The sequence below is a fragment of the Perognathus longimembris genome, chromosome 28 (assembly GCF_023159225.1).
Source record: "Perognathus longimembris pacificus isolate PPM17 chromosome 28, ASM2315922v1, whole genome shotgun sequence".
Taxonomy (NCBI): Eukaryota; Metazoa; Chordata; class Mammalia; order Rodentia; family Heteromyidae; genus Perognathus; species Perognathus longimembris.
In genome coordinates this window covers 27,164,106-27,185,708 of record NC_063188.1, presented here as the reverse complement: position 1 = coordinate 27,185,708, position 21,603 = coordinate 27,164,106, and the positions used below count along the sequence as shown (strand labels likewise).

The window sequence follows — 21,603 nt, the reverse complement described above, 5'->3', positions numbered from 1 at the left end:
CTTAGTTAATTTTTTTGATCATTGACAAAATGGGAGTGTTACAATGTCCATATATTATTGTTCATATCACTTTTTTCTATTGATGTTATCCTTAGATATTTACATGCTGCAATAATGTTTATCCTCTTGTTGAACTGCTATTATATAATGACTTGCCTATTTTTAATGCTTTGATTTTTAGCCTATTTTAGCTAATATAAGCATGCCTATTTCTGCTTTCTTTTGGCTTCATTTTGCATGAAATGTAAATTGAAGTATATATGTATCCTCAGTATTAAGAGGTTTTAAAGGAAGACATATTTAAGTATTAAATCCATTTAAATTCAGGATAATGATAGGTAAAGTCTTTCTTCATACCTATTATACAACTTGTTTTATATTTTTAGTAATTTTGTAGCTCTTTTCATTTTCATACTCATACTTTTTTGGCTGTTATTAAGTATGCTGGTTTGTTTTGGCTCATTTATTATTTTCAGTTTATGTTAGGATTAAATATTAGGTTCCCTCCCCAAATATTAATGCATTGAAGGCTTAGTCCTTGAGATAAGCAATGTTCAGAAGTGGCATTTTTGAGAAGGGAGTAAATCATGAAGTTTTTCATTTCATCAGTGGATTTGTTGTATGGTCAGAAAACAGAGAAGTCACATTTTTAGAGGTCAAATCAGGATTCTTCATAAAAAGGCCAATGATTGCATGGTGGACTCGTCTCAAAGACCAGCAGCCCTGAACAAAGCCAGCACCAAGCTTGTAAAGGCAACAGCTACATGCTGGTGTGGAGATTAAGCCTTAACAAAAGCAGACCTCATTAGGATATACTCAGGTACAAGCTCTGGTATCAGCAGAACTTTTCCACTAGGGAAGATAGGCCTCAATCTTCCAGATAGAGGAATCTTAGAGTTTACTCAGAGAGTGGTAATTCAAGGCATTTAAATGAGGGAATCAAGTAAGAATCTGGGCATTCTCTATACAAAGCTTTCCTAAGGCTATAACATCTACATTTCTCTGAATAAGAGCCATTTTAGTTCACCTTGAGCTAGGCACCTGCATTCAATGAATGGCCTCTCTCACCTCCTGGGTTTTAGCACTGGATGGAAGAGACACAGGATGGCTACAAGAAGTTGCTTAGACTCAGCCTCCTTACTTCAGTTTCACCTACTGACTGACACATAAGTTGATTGAATTATTGAGAGGTGATCAAAGCCTTCAGAGGTGAGGCTGGTACAAGGTCCCTGAGGCTGTGACTTTAAAGGATGGGTTTTTTCTTCTGGCCCTACATTTCAGTATCTCTCTTCCTCCTGTCCACCATGAAGTAAGCTGCTTTCCTTTACCACATGGCCTGATATTCTACCTCCATGGGCCCAGAAGCAATGGAGACAGGGGTCCATAGACTGAATCCTCAAACTCTGAGGCAAAATAAATGTATTTTTCCCTCAGGTATTCATTACAGCAATGAAAAACTCACTAGCATAGTTTATGTATTACATATGTTTTGTTTTCTGATTACATTGAGCCTTACAAAAACCATAATTTTATTATAATACTCATTTTTTAAGTTTTTATTATCAAACTGAATAACAGAGAGGTTACAGTTTCATACATTAGGCATTGGATACATTTCTTGTGTTGTTTGTTACCTCGTCCCTCATTCCCCCCTCCTCCCACTTTCCCTCCCCCCCATGAGTTGTTCAGTAGATTTACACTAAACAGTTTTGCAAGTATTGCTTTTGTAGTTGTTTGTCTTTTTTTACCCTGTGTCTCTTGATTTTGATATTGCCTTTCAATTTCCTAGTTCTAGTACCAGTATACACGGTTTCCAATATACTCAGGTAAGATACAGATATAGTGTAGGTACAAGCACAGGAAAGTGATACCAGAAGATCATCAATAATAGAAGCTACAGTTACACATGTCACATTGAAAGTAGTTACAACTGTGATATAACAATCATTTCCATAAAATGGAGTTCATTTCACTTAGCATCATCTTATGTGTTCATAAGGGTATAGCTATTGGGCTCTTGTGATCCTCTGCTGTGACTTGCCAAAACCTGTGCAAATTATTCCCAATAAGGGAGACCATAGAGTCCATGTTTCTTTGGGTCTGGCTCACTTCACTAAGTATAACTTTTTCCAAGTCCTTCCATTTCCTTATGAATGGGGCAATGTCATTCTTTCTGATAGAGGCATAAAATTCCATTGTGTATATGTACCACATTTTCCTGATCCATTCGTCTACTGAGGGGCATATGGGTTGGTTCCAGATTCTAGCGCTGAGATGAACATTGTTGTGCTGGTGGCATTACTGTGATTTTGTTTGTGGTCTTTTGGATAGATACCCAAAAGTGGGGCTGCTGGGTCATAGGGGAGTTCTATGTTCAGCCTTCTGAGGAATCTCCATACTGCTTGACAGAGTGGGTGAACCAGTTTACATTCCCACTAACAATGAAGTAGGGTTCCCTTTTGGACACATCCCCTCCAACAATTGTTATTGTTGGTTTTCTTGATATAGGACATTCTTACTGGGGTGAGGTGGAATCTCAGTGTTGTTTTGATTTGCATTTCTTTTATAGCCAGTAATGTAGAGCACTTTTTCATATGTCTCTTGGCCATCCTCATTTCCTCATCAGAGAAGTCTCTTTTTAAGTCTTTACCCCACTTGATGAGGTGGCCATTGGTTCTTTGTGGTTTTGTTTTGGAGGAAGGTAATTGTTTTTAGTTCTGCATATATTTTAGATATGAGGCTTTTCCATTGAATGGCTGGTAAAGATCTTCTCCCAATCTGTGGGCTTTCTGTTTATCTTGCAAGCTATGTCCTTTGCCCTGCAGAAGCTCTGCAGTTTGGTGCAGTCCCATTTGTCCAACCTTTCTTTGATTTGTAGCCTTTCTGGGTCTTTGTTAAGGAAGTTCTGTCCTGTGCCAAGGAGCCCAAGTATTTCTCCTACTCCTTCCTTTAGTGTTTTCAGGGTGTCTGTTTTGATTTCGAGTTCTTTGATCCATTTGGAATTGATTTTTGTGCAGGGTGATATATAAGGATCTAGTTTTAGTTTGTTGCATGTGTTGAACCAGTTTTGCCAGTGAAGAGCCAGACTTTGAAGTCAGGCCCCACTTTACCACGCGAACCCCACTTTACCATGTGAACCTGAGATAAGCAGGCCCTGTTAGCAAACCCAGGACAAGCTTATTAGGGCCCAGCCAGTCGAGAACTCTAACCACTGGGAATGCTTAACTCTAACTGCCCCCAGAGTGCCTTGAGCTCTGAGCCAATGAGATTTGTACCTGTGTCCTAATCTTGCTTGCTTGAACACCTGATGGCTGTAACTTTGTTTTTTACCTTTATAAGCCCTGGGCAATCTCAGCTTGGGGCTTCCTCCTAACCTCCGCTGTGTCGGTGGGTAGGAGGAGGCCTGAGTTGCAGCTCTCCTGAATAAAGCCTTGCTTTTGCATTTCGGAATGTCCGAGTCTCGGTGGCCTTCTTGGTGGTCGTTTTGTGACTTGGCATAACATTTGGGGGATCGTCCAGGATAGCCCCAGAGACCCCCGAGACCCCAGACTCCGAACGTAAGAAAACAGCTCTGTTCATTTGTCTTATCCTGTAATGTGTCTCTTTGTCTATTTTGCTTTTGCTTATTTCTTGAAGTGGTTGTCGAAGCAGACACGCTTACTCAGCAATCTTGGGGAGACTGGGGGATGTCCCAGACTCTCCACCCTTGAAGGGGGACCCCTGGAACCCCGCCTTCAACTTGGGTCCACTCCTTCTGCACCCTTGCAGGAGGTTGTGGGCCAAATTTCCATTTCCAACTCGTAGCTTTTCTTATTCTCATGCCTGTGTGTTTTCTTCCTTTTGTATTGTTATAATTGTTTTGTTTTTTTGTAGCCTTTTGGACTGAACATCTGATCAGAGCTATGGGTTACATTCTATCTTGGGGACCTCCATTTAGCCCCCTAGATTTGACTCTAGCTCACTGGAGGGAGGTCAAGGAGTTAGGTCCGAACCCAGGTGTGGCCCTTAAGGAGGAAAAATGGATCACCCTGTGCAAGTCAGAATGGCCCACCCTTGAGAGAGCTAATTGGCTACCTGAGGGGAGCTTTGACATAATTAAGATCAGGACTTTACAAAGCCTAATCGACGCCCCTCCTTCAGTCTATCTAGACCAGATTCCTTACAATTGGAGTGCCCAAAATGCCCCCTTTTCTGAGAAACCCCAGGATTTAATTTGCTTGCTTCAAACTATACTTTTCACTCACCAGCCCACTTGGGATGATTGTAGACAGCTTTTACAGGTCCTTTTCGCCACTGAGGAGAGAGATCGTATCCAAGAAGTGGCCCGGAGATTTATCCCCAGCCCCACCGGAACGCCCATCATGAATCCTTCCTTGATTGACACCTATTTTCCCGAGACCCGACCAGCATGGGACTACAATACGGCTGAAGGTAGGGAGCGACTCCTTGTCTATCGCCAGGCTCTGCTGGCAGGTCTCAAGGCGGCGGCTCGCTGACCTACTAATATGGCCAAAGTTTATGATATTAGACAGGGAGAAAGTGAAAGTCCGGCAGCATACCTTGAGCGGCTCATGGAAGCCTTTAGTCAATACACCCCGTATGATCCTGAAACCCAGGAATCTGCTCAGATGATTATGTTTGCCTACGTAAATCAAGCAGCACCGGACATAAAGCGGAAATTGCAGGCTCTAGAGAGGCTTGGGGAAAAATCTGTTAGGGATCTAGTAGCAGTGGCGGAAAAGGTTTATAATGAGAGAAACAGGAGAACAAAGACAGGAAAGGAAGGACAAAGAACGTGGAATTGAGCAAGAAAAGAGGAACAGAGTTAAGGAAAGGAGTTTGGCTAGAATTTTGGAGCAACAACAGGCACAATACAAGAAGGACCTCAGGGAAATCCTGACCTCTGTGCAGGCAGGAAACTTTAAACAGTCCTCCTCTGCAAGTAAGGAGCAGAGGCCCAAACCCCAATCAAAAGTGGGGAAGAATCAGTGTGCCTATTGCAAGGAAGAGGGGCATTGGATCAAAAACTGCCCAGAGCTAGCCCAGAAAAAGGAGAAAAAACAGAAAGTAGGATTAAGAATGTTGGCAGCCTTAGAGCTGGCTGAGTACAGTGACTGAGGGAGTCGAGGCTCAGACCCCCTCCCTGAGCCCAGGATAACATTGAAAGTGGAGGGTAATCCAGTCATGTTCATGGTAGATACGGGAGCAGAAAATTCAGTGTTGCTAGCCCCAAGAGGGCCAATGTCCACTAAAACAACATGGTTCCAAGGTGCGACGGGCACGAAACCCTATAAATGGACTACTCGAAGAACAGTGGACTTGGGAGCAGGCCAGGTAGCCCACTGATTTTTAGTCATCCCTGACTGCCCCTATCCATTGCTTGGACATAACCTCTTAACAAGAATGATAGCTCAAATACAGTTCGCAGGCAGTGGGGCTTCTGTGACGAACTCAAGAGAAAAACCTGTTAGTATACTAATAACTGGCAAGTTAGAAGAGGAGTATAGGCTATACCAGCATCTCAAGCCTGAGTCTCCAGAAAATGAGTGGCTATGGGCATTTCCCCAAGCATGGGCAGAAACTGGGGGAATGGGACTGGCAAAACATCGTCCTCCAATCTTTGTGGAACTCAAAGCCGGGGCTGACCCAGTAAGAGTTCACCAGTACCCTATGTCACTAGAAGCAAAGAAGGGGATCACTCCTCACATCAGAAAATTATTAGATTTAGGAATTCTGAAGCCCATCCAGTCAGCTTGGAATACTCCATTGTTGCCTATAAAAAGCCTAATTCCAATGATTACAGACCAGTGCAAGATTTGAGAGAAGTTAACAAGAGAGTAATGGACATTCATCCAACAGTCCCAAACTCGTACACCTTGCTGAGCTCCCTGTCACCAAGTCATGTGTGGTATACTGTGTTGGATCTAAAGGATGCTTTCTTTAGCCTGCCCTTAGCCTCACAGAGCCAAAGCTACTTTGCATTTACTTGGCACGATCTTGAAATCGGGATAAGCAGTCAACTGACCTGGACCAGGCTGCCTCAAGGATTCAAGAATTCGCCTACCATCATTGATGAGGCGTTACATGAAGACCTGAGTGAGTACTGCTCCAAAAATACTGGAATAAGTTTATTGCAATATGTAGATGATTTGTTAATAGCCGCTCCAGACAAAAATAGCTGTCTAAAGGGAAAAACTAGGCTCTTAAAGACTCTTGGCAATTTGGGCTATAGGGCCTCCACTAAAAAGGCACAAATTTGTAAACCTGAAGTCTGGGCTTCTGAAGCCCATCTGGGCTTCATATTAAAAGAGGGCAAGCGTTGGCTGTCAGATGCACGTAAAGAGACTGTGCTGAAAATTCCTGTGCCTAAGTCAGCCAGACAAGTCAGAGAGTTCCTGGGAACAGCGGGCTTTTGCCGGCTGTGGATACCTGGGTTCGCTACGATGGCCAAGCCTCTATATGAAGCCACCAAAAACCTCCCAGAATTTCATTGGACTGAGCAGATGCAAAAAGCCTTTGAGGCAATCAAGAAAAGCCTTCTAGAAGCCCCAGCCTTAGGCCGACCTGACGTGAATAAACCATTCACATTGCTTGTGGCTGAAAATAAAGGAATAGCAAAAGGGGTGCTCACCCAGCCAATTGGGCCTTGGAAGCGACCATTCGCCTACTTGTCAAAGAAATTGGATCCTGTGACTGCTGGGTGGCCTCTGTGCTTTAGAATAGCTGCAGTAGCCCTCTTGGTAAAAGATGCAGATAAGTTGATTCTTGGACAGAACCTGACTGTGGCCACTCCACACGCTCTAGAGGGGGTGCTAAAACAACTGCCCGACGGATGGATGAGCAATGCCCGCATGGTCCATTACCAGACCTTGTTACTTAACCCAGCATGTATCAGCTTCTGTGTACCTACAGCATTAAACCCAGCAACTCTGCTGCCGGATCCAAATCTGGACGTACCTCTGCATGATTGTGAGCAGATCCTGGCCCAAGCACATAGCCTCCGGCCAGACTTGCTCGATTTGCCGCTATCACATGCCAAGCACACCTGGTTCACCGATGGCAGCAGCTTCATTCAGGATGGAAAAAGGTATGCAGGTGTGGCGGTTACTACAGACACTGAGATAGTGTGGGCGGAGGCACTCCCCCAGGGAACTTTTGCACAAAGAGCAGAACTAGTGGCACTAACAAAAGCCTTACAGATGGGAAAAGGAAAGAGAATAAATACCTATACGGACAGTCGGTACGCTTTTGCCACTGTACACATCCATGAAGCCATCTACCAAGAGAGGGGGCTACTGACAACTGAAGGAAAGGCCATTAGAAACAAGCAGGAGATTTTAAGCCTCATCCGGGCCCTATGGGAACCAGCAAAGATTGCCATTATGCACTATCCGGGTCATCAAAAGGGAGTTGATTCAGTGACTAGAGGGAATAATCTGGCTGACCAGGCAGCTAAGGAAGCAGCCCTCCAGCCCAGAGCAGAAGTATTGACTCTAGTAGACCCAGGGCCACGAGCTTTGCCTCCTGTGCCCCAGTATTCCCAAGAAGACTTGGAGTGGATAAAGAAAATTCCCATGGCCCACAAAACCCCAGAAAGAGAAGGAAACAATGACTGGTGGAAAACTTGTGAAGGGAAACTTATCTTGCCACAAGGGCTGGGTAAAGGGATCCTTAAGAGAATCCACTGAGCTTCTCACATGGGAACCCGAAAAATGCAGGACTTGCTCCGACACTCCAAAGTGAAAATTAGACGAGGAGATCAACTTATTGAAGATATTGTTAAAAATTGTAAGGCCTGTCAGCTCACCAATGCCCCCAATCAACAAGTTACTAAAGGAGCTCGCCTCTGTGGGGATAGGCCAGGCGTGTATTGGGAAGTAGATTTCACAGAAATTAAACCTGGAAAATTTGGATACAAATATTTGCTAGTTTTTGTAGACAACTTTTCAGGATGGGTTGAAGCTTATCCAACAAAGCATGAGACCGTGAATGTAGTGGCTAAGAAGATCCTGAAAGAAATCTTACCCAGGTATGGCTTCCCATCCACCACTGGGTCGGACAACGGACCGGCCTTTGTCTCAAAAGTAAGTCAGGGAATAGCCGCTGCACTGGGGATGGATTGGAAATTACATTGTGCTTATAGACCCCAGAGTTCAGGACAGGTAGAGAGAATGAATCGTACTCTAAAAGAGACCTTAACAAAATTGGCCATAGAGACTGGCGCAGACTGGGTGTCACTCCTTCCTTTTGCTCTGATTAGAGTAAGAAATTCTCCCTATCAGCTTGGCTTTACTTCTTTTGAAATAATATACGGGTACCCCCCGCCCATTATCCCTAGCCTTCAGACTGAATTGCTTGCTGATTTGGATGATACTGAATTTTTGTGTAAGCTTGATTATTTTGTGGCTCACGCACAAGAATTTGTGGCCCCAACTTAAGGCATTATATGATGACCAGGGGATCAGGTGTTTGTCCGGAGGCATAACCCCAAATCCTTAGAACCATGGTGGAAGGGACCCTATGTGGTGCTACTGAGTACTCCCACTGCCCTCAAGGTATACGGCATCGCCACTTGGGTCCATTGCTCCCACACCAGGCCAGCTGACCCCTTTGCACTGGACTACCGTGGTGGAACATGGGAGGTCTCCAAGCACCCGACTCAGCCGCTTCACCTTAGCCTCAAGAAAAGAAAGTTAGACTGAATATTGTTATAATTTTCTTTTTGCCTTCTTTCCTTGCTACCCTGGCTAATGTTGATGTTATTTTGGCAGCTCACTCCTAAGTGGAGTGACCCCCTTATTTTAGCAACTAGCAGGAGTCCTGTAAAGTCCCACGCAAGAAGGCATTGGTAGTTTTGGCCTTCCTCAGGAATACGGGTATAGCCACCCGACCCTTAGAGCAAAGCTGAGAAATTTATGTATTATTTTGTTGTTGACATTTGGATACTAAACACTATACAGCTAATGGTAAATCTGTATAGCTGAAAGTTAATTTCCAGATTGAAGTAATCCTGCAGTCCCTTGATAAAGTAAGGTTATAGGTTCCTGGCTAGGTAAGGTCAACGTCCCTCAGTCAGGCTGAAGAAGCTACAGAAGATGGATGATCTTCACCCATCAGTCCCCCTTTAAAAGCAAGGGACCAGAGTTGGGTTTCTTTGGTTATTACTTTGGGCCCTATTGGCCCATGCCTTATTTCTATATCATCCCCTAGACATGCAAGCCATTGAAATGGACAGAATGGAGCCAAGGTACCTCCCAAGGTACCAAAGAGAAAAGGGGGAAATGAAGAACCAGACTTTGAAGTCAGGACCCACTTTGCCACGTGAACCCCACTTTACAACGTGAAGCTGAGATAAGCAGGCCCTGTTAGCAAACCCAGGACAAGCTTATTAGGGCCCAGCCAGTCGAGAACTCTAACCACTGGGAATGCTTAACTCTAACTACCCCCAGAGTGCCTTGAGCCCTGAGCCAATGAGATTTGTACCTGTGTCCTAACCTTGCTTGCTTGAACACCTGATGGCTGTAACTTTGTTTTTTGCCTTTATAAGCCCTGTTCAATTGCAGCTCGGGGCTTCCTCTTAACCTCCACTGTGTCGGTGGGTAGGACGAGGCCCGAGTAGCAGCTCGCCTGAATAAAGTCTTGCCTTACTTTTGAATTTCAGAACGTCTGAGTCTCGGTGGCCTTCTTGGTGGTTGTTTCGCGACTTGGCATAACACCAGCACAATTTGCTAAAGAGGTTATCTTTCTTTCAGACTATTGTTTTAGCGCCTTTATTGAAGATTAAGGAGGTATAGTTCTGTGGGTTCATTTCTGGGTCTTCAATTCTGTTCCATTGGTCTTCAGGCCTGTTCCGGTGCCAATACCAAGCTGTTTTTATTATTATAGCTTTATAATACAGCTTAAAGTTGGGTATTGTAATTCCTCCAGCACAGTTCTTTCTGCTTAGGATTGTTTTTGCTATTCTAGGTCTTTTATTGTTCCATATGAATTTCTGGATTGCTTCCTCTATTTCATTAAAAAATGGTGTTGGGATATTAATGGGTATTGCATTGAATTTGTAGATAGCCTTTGGCAATATTGCCATTTTGATTATATTAATCCTCCCAATCCAGGAGCATGGGAGGTTTTTCCATATCCTTAGTTCTGCCTTAATTTCATTTTTCATGTTTTTAAAGTTCTCATCGTAGAGGTCTTTCACTTCTTTGGTTAAGGTTATTCCTAGGTATTTTATGTTTTTTGAGGCTATTGCAAAAGGAGTTGCTTTCCTGATTTCAGCCTCGGTCTTCGGGTCGTTAGCATAGAGAAAGGCCATTGATGTTTTGTGGGTAGAGCTGGTCAGATATGGTTCAGTCAGCTAGAGCAGCAGTAGAAACACATAGCCCACAGGCACGTCTGCATGGCTTGCCAGCCATGAGCTGTCCAAGCTCCCCACACTCCCCTGGGGGACCAATCGGTACCTGCCACAAGTGCCTTACATCAACTCCCCGCTAGACGATTGGCCGGGGAGGACTCAGGAGGTTGGGGTGCTGGGGCTATATAATTCCTGATCTGTGCAACATTAAATGAGACCTACTTCAAGCTTGTCCTCCTGGCGTGTGTTCTGTGTGCGCGTCGTTCACGCTTACCTCCTACCGGAAATATAGCCCAACAATTTTTGAGGCTTTATTTTATATCCTGCATCTTTGCCAAAGTTTTGGATCAGTACTAGTAGCATGGGAGTAGAGTCTATGGGGTTCTTTAGGTATAGAATCGTGTCATCTGCGAAGAGAGAAAGTTTAACTTCGTTTTTTCCTATTTGGATCACCTTTATATTTTCTTCTTGCCTAATTGCTCTGGCTAGGAATTCTAGTACTATGTTGAAGAGAAGGGGAGAGAGTGGACATCCCTGCCTTGTTCCTGATATTAAAGGTAATGGCTCTATTTTTTCACCATTTAGAGTTATACTTGCTGTTAGTTTGTCATAAACTGCCTTGATTATATTCAGGAATGTTCCCTGGAATCCCAGTTTTTCTAGGGCTTTTAGCCAAAATGGGTGCTGGATTTTATCAAATGCTTTCTCTGCATCGAGTGACATAACCATGAGGTTCTGTACTTTGCTCCACTTGATGTGGTGGATTACATTAATTGACTTGCGTATATTAAACCCACTTTGCATCCCTGGGAGGAATCCAGTTTGATTGTGGTGTATGATATTTTTGATGACCTGTTGAAGTCGATTGGCCATAATTTTGTTAAGAATTTTTGCATCTACGTTCATCAGGGAAATCAGTCTATAGTCCTCTTTCTGTGATGAGTCCCTGCCTGGTTTTGGGATGAGGGTTATACTGGCTTCATAGAACGTGTCTGGTAGTGAACGTTCTCTTTCAATTTCATTGAAGAGTTTGAAAATATTGTTGTGAGTTCTGTTTTGAAGGCCTAGTAGAATTCTGCTGTGAATTCGTCTGGACCTGGGCTTTTCTTGGATGGGAGACCATTTATTGCCATTTCTATTTCAATACTGGATATGGGTCTATTTAGAAAGTTTAAATCTTCATGGTTGAGTTGGGGATATGAATTTTTTCTGGGAAATCATCCATTTCTTCCAAGTTCTTGATTTGTTGGCATAAAGGTTTGCAAAATAGTCCTTTACTGTGTTCTGAATTTTGGTTGTTTCTGTGGTAATGTTACCTGCTTCATCTCTTATCTTGTTTATTTGAGTGTGCTGCCTCGTTTTTTAGTCAAGTTTGCTAGGGGTCTGTCTATCTTGTTGATTTTTTCAAAGAACCAACTTTTTGTTTTGTTGATTCTTTCGATGGTTTTTTTTGTCTCTAATTGATTTAATTCTGATTTGATTTTAATTATTTGCTTCAGTCTATTGACTTGGGGTTTGGCTTATTGTTCTTTTTCAAGGAAATTAAGGTGCTTCCTTAAATTATTGAGTTGCTGTTTTTCCAGTTTGTTGGTGTATGCCCTCAGAGATATAAATTTTCCTCGGAGTACTGCCTTTGTTGTGTCCCAAAGGAGCTGGTACTTTGTGTCCTCATCTTGGTTGAATTTCATAAACATTTGAATTTCCGTTTTAATTTCTTCAATGACCCACTGATGGTTCAGCAGTCTGTTGTTTAGTCTCCATGAACGGTAGGATTTTCTGTGGTGGCTATTTGACTTGAGTTCTAATTTTATTCCATTGTGGTCTGAGAGAATGCAGGGAATGATTTTGAAACTTCGGAATTTGTACAGATTTTCTTTGTGACCTAAGATGTGATCTATTTTGGAGAATGTTCCATGTGCTGCCGAAAAGAATGTGTATTCTGTTGTTGCGGGGTGGAATATTCTGTAGATGTCGGTTAAGTCTTGTTGGTCTATGTTTAGTTCTGTGGTTTCTTTGTCCAGTTTTTGGCGTGTTGATCTCTCCAGAGGTGATAGTGGAGTGTCAAAGTCTCCAACTATCAATGTGTTTGGGTCTATGAGTGTTTTTAGAGTCAGTAGTGTTTGTTTGATGAAGTTGGGTGCTCCTGGATATGGTGTGTAGATATTTAGGATGGTTATATCTTCCTGTAGGAGAGATCCCTTTACTAGTATGTAGTTACCTTTTTTTGTCTCTTCTTACCTTTTTTAATTTGAAGTCAATTTTGTCTGATACTAGGATTGCAACTTCGGCCTGCTTATGGGGGCCTTTGCTTGATAGATTTGATTCCAGCCTTTCACTTTTAGAAGTTGTTTCCTTTGATGGATACATGTGTCTCTGGGAGGCAGCAGAAAGATGGGTCTTGATTATTGATCCAACTTATGATCCTATGTCGTTTGATTGGATAATTAAGTCCACTAAAGTTGAGAGTTAGGATTGAGATCTGATCATTTATTCCTTTCATTATCACTATCTTGTTACAAGATGTGTCTTCCCATTGCTTGATCTGATATTCTGGTTTACAATTTAGGGTTCATTTCTCTGTGTGTATAGGGATCTTGATTATTTTCCCTGTATAGTACATCTTTGAGGATTTTTTGTAAAGCTGGTTTGGTGGAGATATATTGTTTCAGTTTTTCCTTACTGTGGAAGACTTTTATTTGACCTTCGGCTATGAATGAGAGTTTAGCTGGGTACACTATTCTTGGTTCATAGTTATTTTTATTTAGGGTTTGGCATACCTCATTCCAGGCTCTCCTTGCTTTCATGGTCTCTGGTGAGAAGTCTGGGGAAATTCTTATTGCTTTTCCTTTATATGTGATTGTTTCCTTCTCCCTAACAGCTTTGAGGATTCTTTCCTTGGACTTTATTGATTCTGTTTTGATCACAATGTGTCAGTGGGATGTCCTGTTCTGGTCTGGTCGGTTTGGGGTCCTAAATGCTTCTTGTATCTGCATAGGCCTATCCTTCTGGATATTTGGGAAGTTCTCAGCTAATATTCTGTTAAATAGGTTGCCTATTGCATAACTTCTTTCTCCAGGTTTTCCTCAATACCTATTATCCTTAAATTGGACTTCCTGATTGTGTCTTGGAGATCTTGGAGTGATGTGTTTTGTCGATTTTATTGGTTTTGTATTGCTTTTTGATCTTTCTCCATAGAGTCTCGGGAATCTTCAGCTCCTGAGATTCGATCCTCTTCTTCAGTTAGTCAGGACTGTAGGCTAGCTACTTGATTTCAAATCTCTTTCCTTCTGACTGGTCTTTCCTGATGATTTCCATGTCCTCTCTTAGGTCTCGCATGGACTTCTTTACTTCATTAATTTGGTTTTGAGTACTGTCTCTCAAATCTTTTACCTGGGTAGCTATCATTTCATTTGATTTTGAATTTCATTAATCTTTCTATTTGTTGAGTCCATGAAATCATCTATTACTTTATGGAAGGATTGCTGTATTGATTCATACTTTTCATTTAACATGTTTATTAGTAGACTTTGTAGTGCATTTTGAGGGTTCTCTTCTATGTCTTTGATTGATTGCTCTGCTTCCTGTTTGTTTTGAGTGGGAGATGAGACTCCATTGTTTGCCTTCTTTCCTGTGTTTCTTCTGCCCATTTTGATTGGGAATGCCAATCTACAAGCCCCTGTGAGCACCATTTAACACCCAAAGAAGACCTTACCAAGCAGTTTTGTATAAATCTTAGAAGTTCACAATTATATACAGATACCTTGTATACCTCTATATAAAATTAGATTTGGTGTTCCTAAAGAATGCAATTTCAATATAACAACCAATCCTGAGCCCTGTATTCAGTAGTTACTTATTTACTGTTACAACCCTCTGAGCAATTCTTGTTCTTATATTAAGTTCTTTTTGGACTGGCTTTCTCTATGAACCCCTTTGATTCACTCGGATTAAGCAGGGATACCCTCTATCCAATAACCAGGAATCAATGGAATCTGGAGGTCCTGGCAGTAAGTTAGGAGGGAAAGTTAGAGGTAGTAAAGAGAATAGAGTAAAATGTATGGGGGAGGGTGATGATTTTGGTTTAGTTTCAGTGACGTGGAAATGTGGAGAAGAGTAGAATCAGTAGAAAGAACAAGGTTAAAATGGTAGACAATGGAGAGTTAGCAGTAAAGAGTGGAAGTGTTATTCATAAGAAAGTAATTTTTAAAGAAAGAGAATGCAAAGAGAGAAATAAAGAAAAAAATACTGGAAGACAGATGCACAAAACAGAGAAAATTATTAAAATAAAAATCAAAAGGAAAAAAAAACCCAGAAATATGAAGAACCCAAAAAATAAAAAACTTGATAGAACAAGTAAAAATGGAAAACAAAAAAAACAACCAACGATGTTTCAGACCTGAAAATATAAAAATAATAAAGGGGCTAGAGATGTGGCTTAGTGGCAAGAGTGCTTGCGTTGTATACATGAGGCCCTGGGTTCAATTCCCCAGCACCACATATGCAGAAAATGGCCAGAAGTGGCACTGTGGCTAAAGTGGCAGAGTGCTAGCCTTGAGCAAAAAGAAGCCAGGGACAGTGCTCAGGCCCTGAGTCCAAGTCCCAGGACTGGCCATAATAATAATAATAATAATAATAATAATAATAATAATAATATAAAAAAAGAAAAAAAGAAAGCTTAAAAAATGTTTGAGAAAAAAAATGTTGTTTGGGTGGGCTTTCTACAGTCTCTGGTTTCCTTTCGATGGTCTGCAATCTATTTTGCCGCTTGGCTGGTTTGACTTGCTTTCAGTTTGCAGGGGTTGGATCTGCTCTGATGCTCCTGCCCTGTTAGTGAAATCCTGGGTCTCTGTGGTTCGCACAGCTTGCAGGTAAGACTTGGGTGTCCACTGTAGATGGGGGACTTGAACAGTCTGGGGAACCGTGGCTCCTCCTTTCTGCTGTGGGGCTGGTGCCTTTAATGCCTGGCTTTGAATAGCCTGTGGACTGAGCAGGGCGGTGGGCCTCTGGCCTGGTTTACCCGTCTGAGAGTTACTTGCCTGGGGGAGGTTCCTCCCTCCTGGGTGGGGCGGCCTCCTGGGTAGAGCAGGGTATGGAATTCAGCTCCGTTTCGGGCTGGGAATTGGGCTTCTAAACGGGACCATTCTCTGTCTCAGGAACTGTTTGTTCTCCTGTCTGGCTGTTCCGTGCCGCCAGTAGCTGCTCGCTGCTTTTGCTTTTAACTTAGAAATTCCGGCGGGCGGGCACCTCTAGCTGAGCCGAGGACCAGGACAAGCCCCCCGCTTGGGCAGGGGTTGTTCTCCTGGGCAGAGCTGGCTCTCACTGGACAGTCCCTCTTGCCCTTCTCAAAGATGGCTGCTTTGTCCTTGCTTTCCCCAGGCGGGCTTTAGCTCCAATCTGGTCTGGACCCTATGCCAGTGTCAAAGATGGCACTTAGCTCTGGAGGTGGGGGAAGGGCTCCCTCCTAATAGCTGCTCTATGGGCGCGAGTGAGAATGTCATTCGTGGTGTACTCACGCTTTCTCTGTGATTTCAGCCCGTCCGTTCTCAGCCTGCTATCTGTGTCTGTCCACCGCCATCTGGAGGATTTCTGCCTGGTCTCTGTTGAATGCTTTAGCTGCGGGGAGTGCGGGGCGCTGTGCCGGCGCTGGCACTGGCATGGTAGCAGGTCACCGCCTGGAGGTCAAATCTGTGTTTTCAGGCCAGCAAAGTCAATTTTCCTTCCTGGGCAGAATCCCTGTACTGTTATATAACTTACTTGGGCTGTCTTTCTAGGAGTAAAAGTTTCTCTGGGGTGGGAAAACTGCGATGTTGGAGGGAGCTCAGCTAGAGCTCTGCTGCTCCTCTGCCGTCTTCGACACATTATCTTATTACAATATTCTGTTTTGAAATAAAAGGTATTTAATAAAAAAGGTAAAATAAGCAACAAAAGAGAGAGAGAGCATAAACTTTACCCATCCTGGGGTTTTAACTCAGGGTCTGGGTGCTGTCTCCAAGCCTCTCTGTGCTCAAGGCTAGCACTTTACCACTTATGCCTCAGCAGCACTCCCAGCTTTCTCTGAGTGGTTTATTGGAGATAAGAGTTTTGTGGACTTTCCTGATGGGTCTTGCTTTGAATTGTGATTCTCAGATCTCAGCCTTCTGAGTAGCTAAGATTACAGGCATGAGCCACCAGCACTGTCTTGAGAACATTAACTTTAACAAGAAGTTTACAGGGTCCATTGCATGCTCTTGTCTGAGTCTGGAAGGCATTTGTTTTCTGTTTAGTACTGAGTCTTATCACAATGTGATCAACAGTGATCTTTACCATGGCCTATATCAACTATCTCAGCATATTTCTCTTCCTTCTAGGTATTCTGGAGAAAACTGGAGTCCTTTGCCTACCTTGCAGCTCCAAGGGTTTAGCCTGTGGTAAATAAATTGTGCAGAGTAATTTTGTAGGCTTTGTCTGACTTTCAGTTTCACTGTGGCAGGCCTGGTTCTGGAATATTTTCAAACAAAAAACATCTCCCTCCATGGTGTGGAAGTTAGGAAATTTGTGAGACTGAGACCTCTCTGCTTTCTTCAGTGTATCTTTTCTTATTATATTAAAATCAAATTTGCGGTTCCTCTTTTGACTCCCTTAGCTGTTTGACTGTACTTTGATGTACAAATCTCTCAATTTGCTGTGACTGTTGCTGGAAAACTCCCAAGATAGTACAAATCTTTTTATTTCAGTAAGGTTTGTGGCAATATCAAAATTAAGATATTGAGATATTTCTTTAAAATTAGTTCTTGACTTAGTAACATTTTACAAGCTTATCAATATGCCACAATCAAATGGAATAAGCACTCTTATGAGTATGCTCATTTTTATATACAATTTAAAATGACATGCTTGTAGGTCTAAACTAAATTAATTTCAACAATTTTAATATATTGCCCTTAACAACATATTTTACTTAATATTAAATTTGTACAAAATACTTGAAAATTGTCCAGAGGTATACAATCTTATTCATGACATCATATTTACTACAGGCCATTAGAACATTGTTGGATACTTGAAATGAAAAACAGTAGTGAAAGAAAATGAACAGTGATGCATTCATTAGTAGCTTCATTAGACTCTCGACATTGAGGTTGATAAATTTTTAGGGAGGCCAGTTATCTTTATACTGCACATATAATTGGGAGTCCAAATAAAATATGAAAAGCTGCTTCAGTAAATGGATAATATATAAAATATTGTACAAAGAATGTTCTAGTCTTGTGACATGATGGATTATGCATGGGATTAAGGAAACTGATTATTACCGTAGCTTTAAAATTGCAGTAACTTTTTTTTTAGTTTTATTTTAGGATTACTAAATCTTTAGTAGTTTTGGTTTGCATAAATAGATGTTTTGCACTATAGTCACAACCAGCTTTAAATGATGGTAGGAGTTTAATTTAATATTGCTTTATAAATATGCTGGGCTTATTTGCATTCATATATTGGACAATTACAAGATAAACAGAAAATTTCTAGGAAAAACATAATAGTTCTGTGATTACAGCAGCAAGAAGATAATTTTATATATATAATATGTATATACATAAAATTGGTGATAAAGTGGTTAAGCAACAAACTATATATATACATATATACACATATATACATGCATATAACTATTCCATCACCACGAAGAAAAACCGTAAATTTCTCAGTAAGAAAAACCTATGGTAAATTTTTGTAACTTTAAGTTGCCTTGGCATCTATTTTGAATACTTTCCATATAAAAAGCAGGGCTCACCCATGGTACACTTTACAATCTTGTCAAGCTGTTGACAAGAGATAAGAACTTAGCAGCTGTGACCATGGCTCATACATATAATGCTAGCTACTGAAGAGGCTGAGATCTGAGGATCGCAGTTCAAAGCCAGCCCAGTCAGGAAAGTCCACGAGACTCGTATCTCCAATTAACTACCAGAAAACAGGAAATATAGCTGTAGCTCAAAGTGATAGGATGCTAACCTTGAGTGTAAAAAAACTCAGGAACAGAACCCAGGCCTTGAGTTCAAGCCCCACGACAAGAAGTATGAAAACAATTTAGCAACATTTATTCCCACCTAGAAGACTGGGTTTCTTCGTGTTTCCTGTTACTTCTTTGAAATAAAATTTCTTGCCTATTTGCCTGTTCTGTTACATACATGGCTACTTGCCACATACTCCATTTTTCTCTCTTTTTTTCCTGACTCTTAATTCTAGCCACAAGATACCCAGGGATAGATGATTATCTCGCTGACAGAGTGTCTTGAAATTTTTTTTATTATAGTGGCATGTTGAATGTCTGCCTTTCATTGGAAGAATTAGAGGCTAGTCTACGATAGGTTCTCCCTATGACACCAACAAATCTGAACTCATGGAGTCAGAGTGAGCGCTGAGGGAAAAAATGTCAGAGAGCTCAACAGACACCAAGGGATTGTCTACAACTATAAAAAAGTTTTCCATTTTGGAGACTCTGGTAATGGGTCAGATAAATAAATATTCATTAGGTCATTTACCAGGTAAAAGAAGTGGTTTTGAACACTATATTGTAAACCCTCATGTCTGGCTCACAAAAAATTTTAAGGGTTGTTCTCTCAAAACCAAAGTAATGAAGTTAATGAAGTAAAGAAGTCCATATAAGACCTAAGAAATGACATGGAAATCATCAGGAAAGACCAGTCAGAAGCAAAAGAGATTTGAAATCAAGTAACTAGCCTACTGAAGCAGAGGATCGAATTTCAGTAGCTGAAGATTCCTTAGACTCTATGGAGAAAGATCAAAAATCAATACAAATCCAGTCCAATCAACAAAACAGATCACTACAGGAGATTCAAGACACGATCAGAAAGCCCAATTTAAGGATAATAGGTATTGAGGAAAACTTGGAGAAAGAGGTTAATGGGATAGGCAACCTATTTAACAGAATATTAGCTGAGAACTTCCCAAATATCCAGAAGGAAAGGCCTATACAGATACAAGAAGCATTTAGAACCCCAAACCAACCAGACCAGAATAGGACATCCCACCGACACACTGTGATCAAAACAGCTTCAGCAGAGTGCAAGGAAAAAATACTCAAAGCTGTTAGGGCAAAGAAAACAATCACATATAAAGGAAAAGCAATCAGAATTACCCCAGACTTCTCAGCAGAGACCATGAAAGCAAGGAGAGCCTGGAATGAAGTATATCAAACTCTAAATAAAAATAACTACCACCAAGAATTCTGTACCCAGCCAAACTCTCCTTCATAGCCGAAGGTCAAATAAAAGTCTTCCACAATAAGGAAAAACTGAAACAATATATTTCCACCAAACCAGCTTTACACAAAATCCTTAAAGATGTACTATACAGGGAAAATAACAAAGATCCCAATACAGACAGAGAAATGAACCCTAAATAGTAAACATCAGATCAAGAAATGGGAAGACACAGCTTTAAACAAGACAGTGATAATGAAAGGAACAAACGATCTTCTCTCAATCCTGTCAACATTGATGGACTTAATTCTCCAATCAAACGACATAGGCTCATAAGTTGGATCAAAAATCAAGATCCATCTTTCTGCTGCCTCCAAGAGACACTTCCATCCAGCAAAAGTAAACATCTTCTAAAAGTGAAAAGCTGGAAACAAATCTATCAATCAAATGGCCCCCATAAGCAGGCTGGAGTTGCAATCCTAGTATCAGACAAAATTGACTTCAAATTAAAAAAGGTAAGAAGTGACAAAGAAGGTTACTACATACTAGTAAAAGGATCTCTCCTACAGGAAGATATAACCATTCTAAATATATACACACAAAATGCAGGAGCACTCAACTTCATCAAACAAACACTACTGGTTCTAAAAACACTCATAGACACAAACACATTGATAGTTGGGGACTTTAACACTCCACTATCACCTCTGGACAGATCAACACGCCAAAAACTGAACAAAGAAACCACAGAACTAAACAATTGCATAGACCAACTAGACTTAACCGACATCTACAGAATATTCCACCCAGCAAAACAGAATACACATTCTTTTCAGCAGCACATGGAACATTCTCCAAAATAGATCACATCTTAGGGCACAAAGAAAATTTGTACAAATTCAGAAGTATCAAAACCATTCCTTGCATTCTCTCAGACCACAATGGAATAAAATTAGAGCTCAACTCAAACAGCCACCACAGAAATTGCTACAATTCATGGAGACTAAACAACACACTGCTGAACCATCAGAGGGTCATTGAAGAAATTAAAACGGAAATTCAAATGTTTATGAAATTCAACCAAGTTGAAGACACAAAGTACCAGCTCTTTTGGGACACAGCAAAGGCAGTACTCAGAGGAAAATTTATATCTCTGAGTGCATACATCAACAAACTGGAGAAACAGCAACTCAATAATTTAAGGAAGCACCTTAATTTCCTTGAGAGAGAACAACAAGCCAAACCCCAAATCAATAGACGGAAGCAAATTATTAAAATCAAATCAGAATAAAATCAATCAGAGACGAAAAATCCATTGAAAGAATCAACAAAACAAAGAGTTGGTTCTTTGAAAAAATCAACAAGATAGACAGACCCCTGGCAAACCTGACCAAAAAACAAAGGCAGCACACTCAAATAAACAAGATAAGAGATAAAACAGGTAACATCACCACAGAAATAACCGAAATTCAGAACAGAGTAAAGGACTATTTTGCAAACCTTTATGCCAACAAATTCGAGAACTTGGAAGAAATGGATGATTTCCTAGAAAAAATTCATATCCCCAAACTGAACCATGAAGATTTAATCCTCCTAAACAGACCCATACCCAGTATTGAAATAGAAATGGCAATAAATGGTCTCCCATCCAAGAAAAGCCCAGGTCCAGACGGATTCAATGCAGAATTCTACAAGACCTTCAAAACAGAACTTACAACAATATTTTCAAACTCTTCAATGAAATTGAAAGAGAACGTTCACTTCCAGACTCATTCTATGAAGCCAGTATAACCCTCATCCCAAAACCAGGCAGGGACTCATCATGGAAAGAGGACTATAGACCGATCGCCCTGATGAACATAGACGCAAAAATTCTCAACAAAATTCTGGCCAATTGACTTCAACAGGTCATCAAAAAAATCATACACCACGATCAAACTGGATTCATCCCAGGGCTGCAAAGTGGGTTTAATATACGCAAGTCAATTAATGTAATCCACCACATCAACCGGAGCAAGCTAAAGAACCACATGGTTTTATCTCTGGATG

At 41.3% G+C, this 21,603-nt stretch overlaps 1 long non-coding RNA gene across 1 annotated transcript; it reads left to right on the top strand.

The window, feature by feature from the left end:
* Positions 1 to 9,036: 9,036 nt before the first annotated feature.
* On the top strand, positions 9,037 to 20,996 carry LOC125344058. Its single transcript, XR_007209405.1, has 4 exons — positions 9,037 to 9,148; positions 12,094 to 12,096; positions 16,126 to 16,130; positions 20,985 to 20,996. It is a non-coding gene; the product is annotated as an uncharacterized LOC125344058 (long non-coding RNA).
* The last annotated feature ends 607 nt before the right edge of the window (positions 20,997 to 21,603 follow it).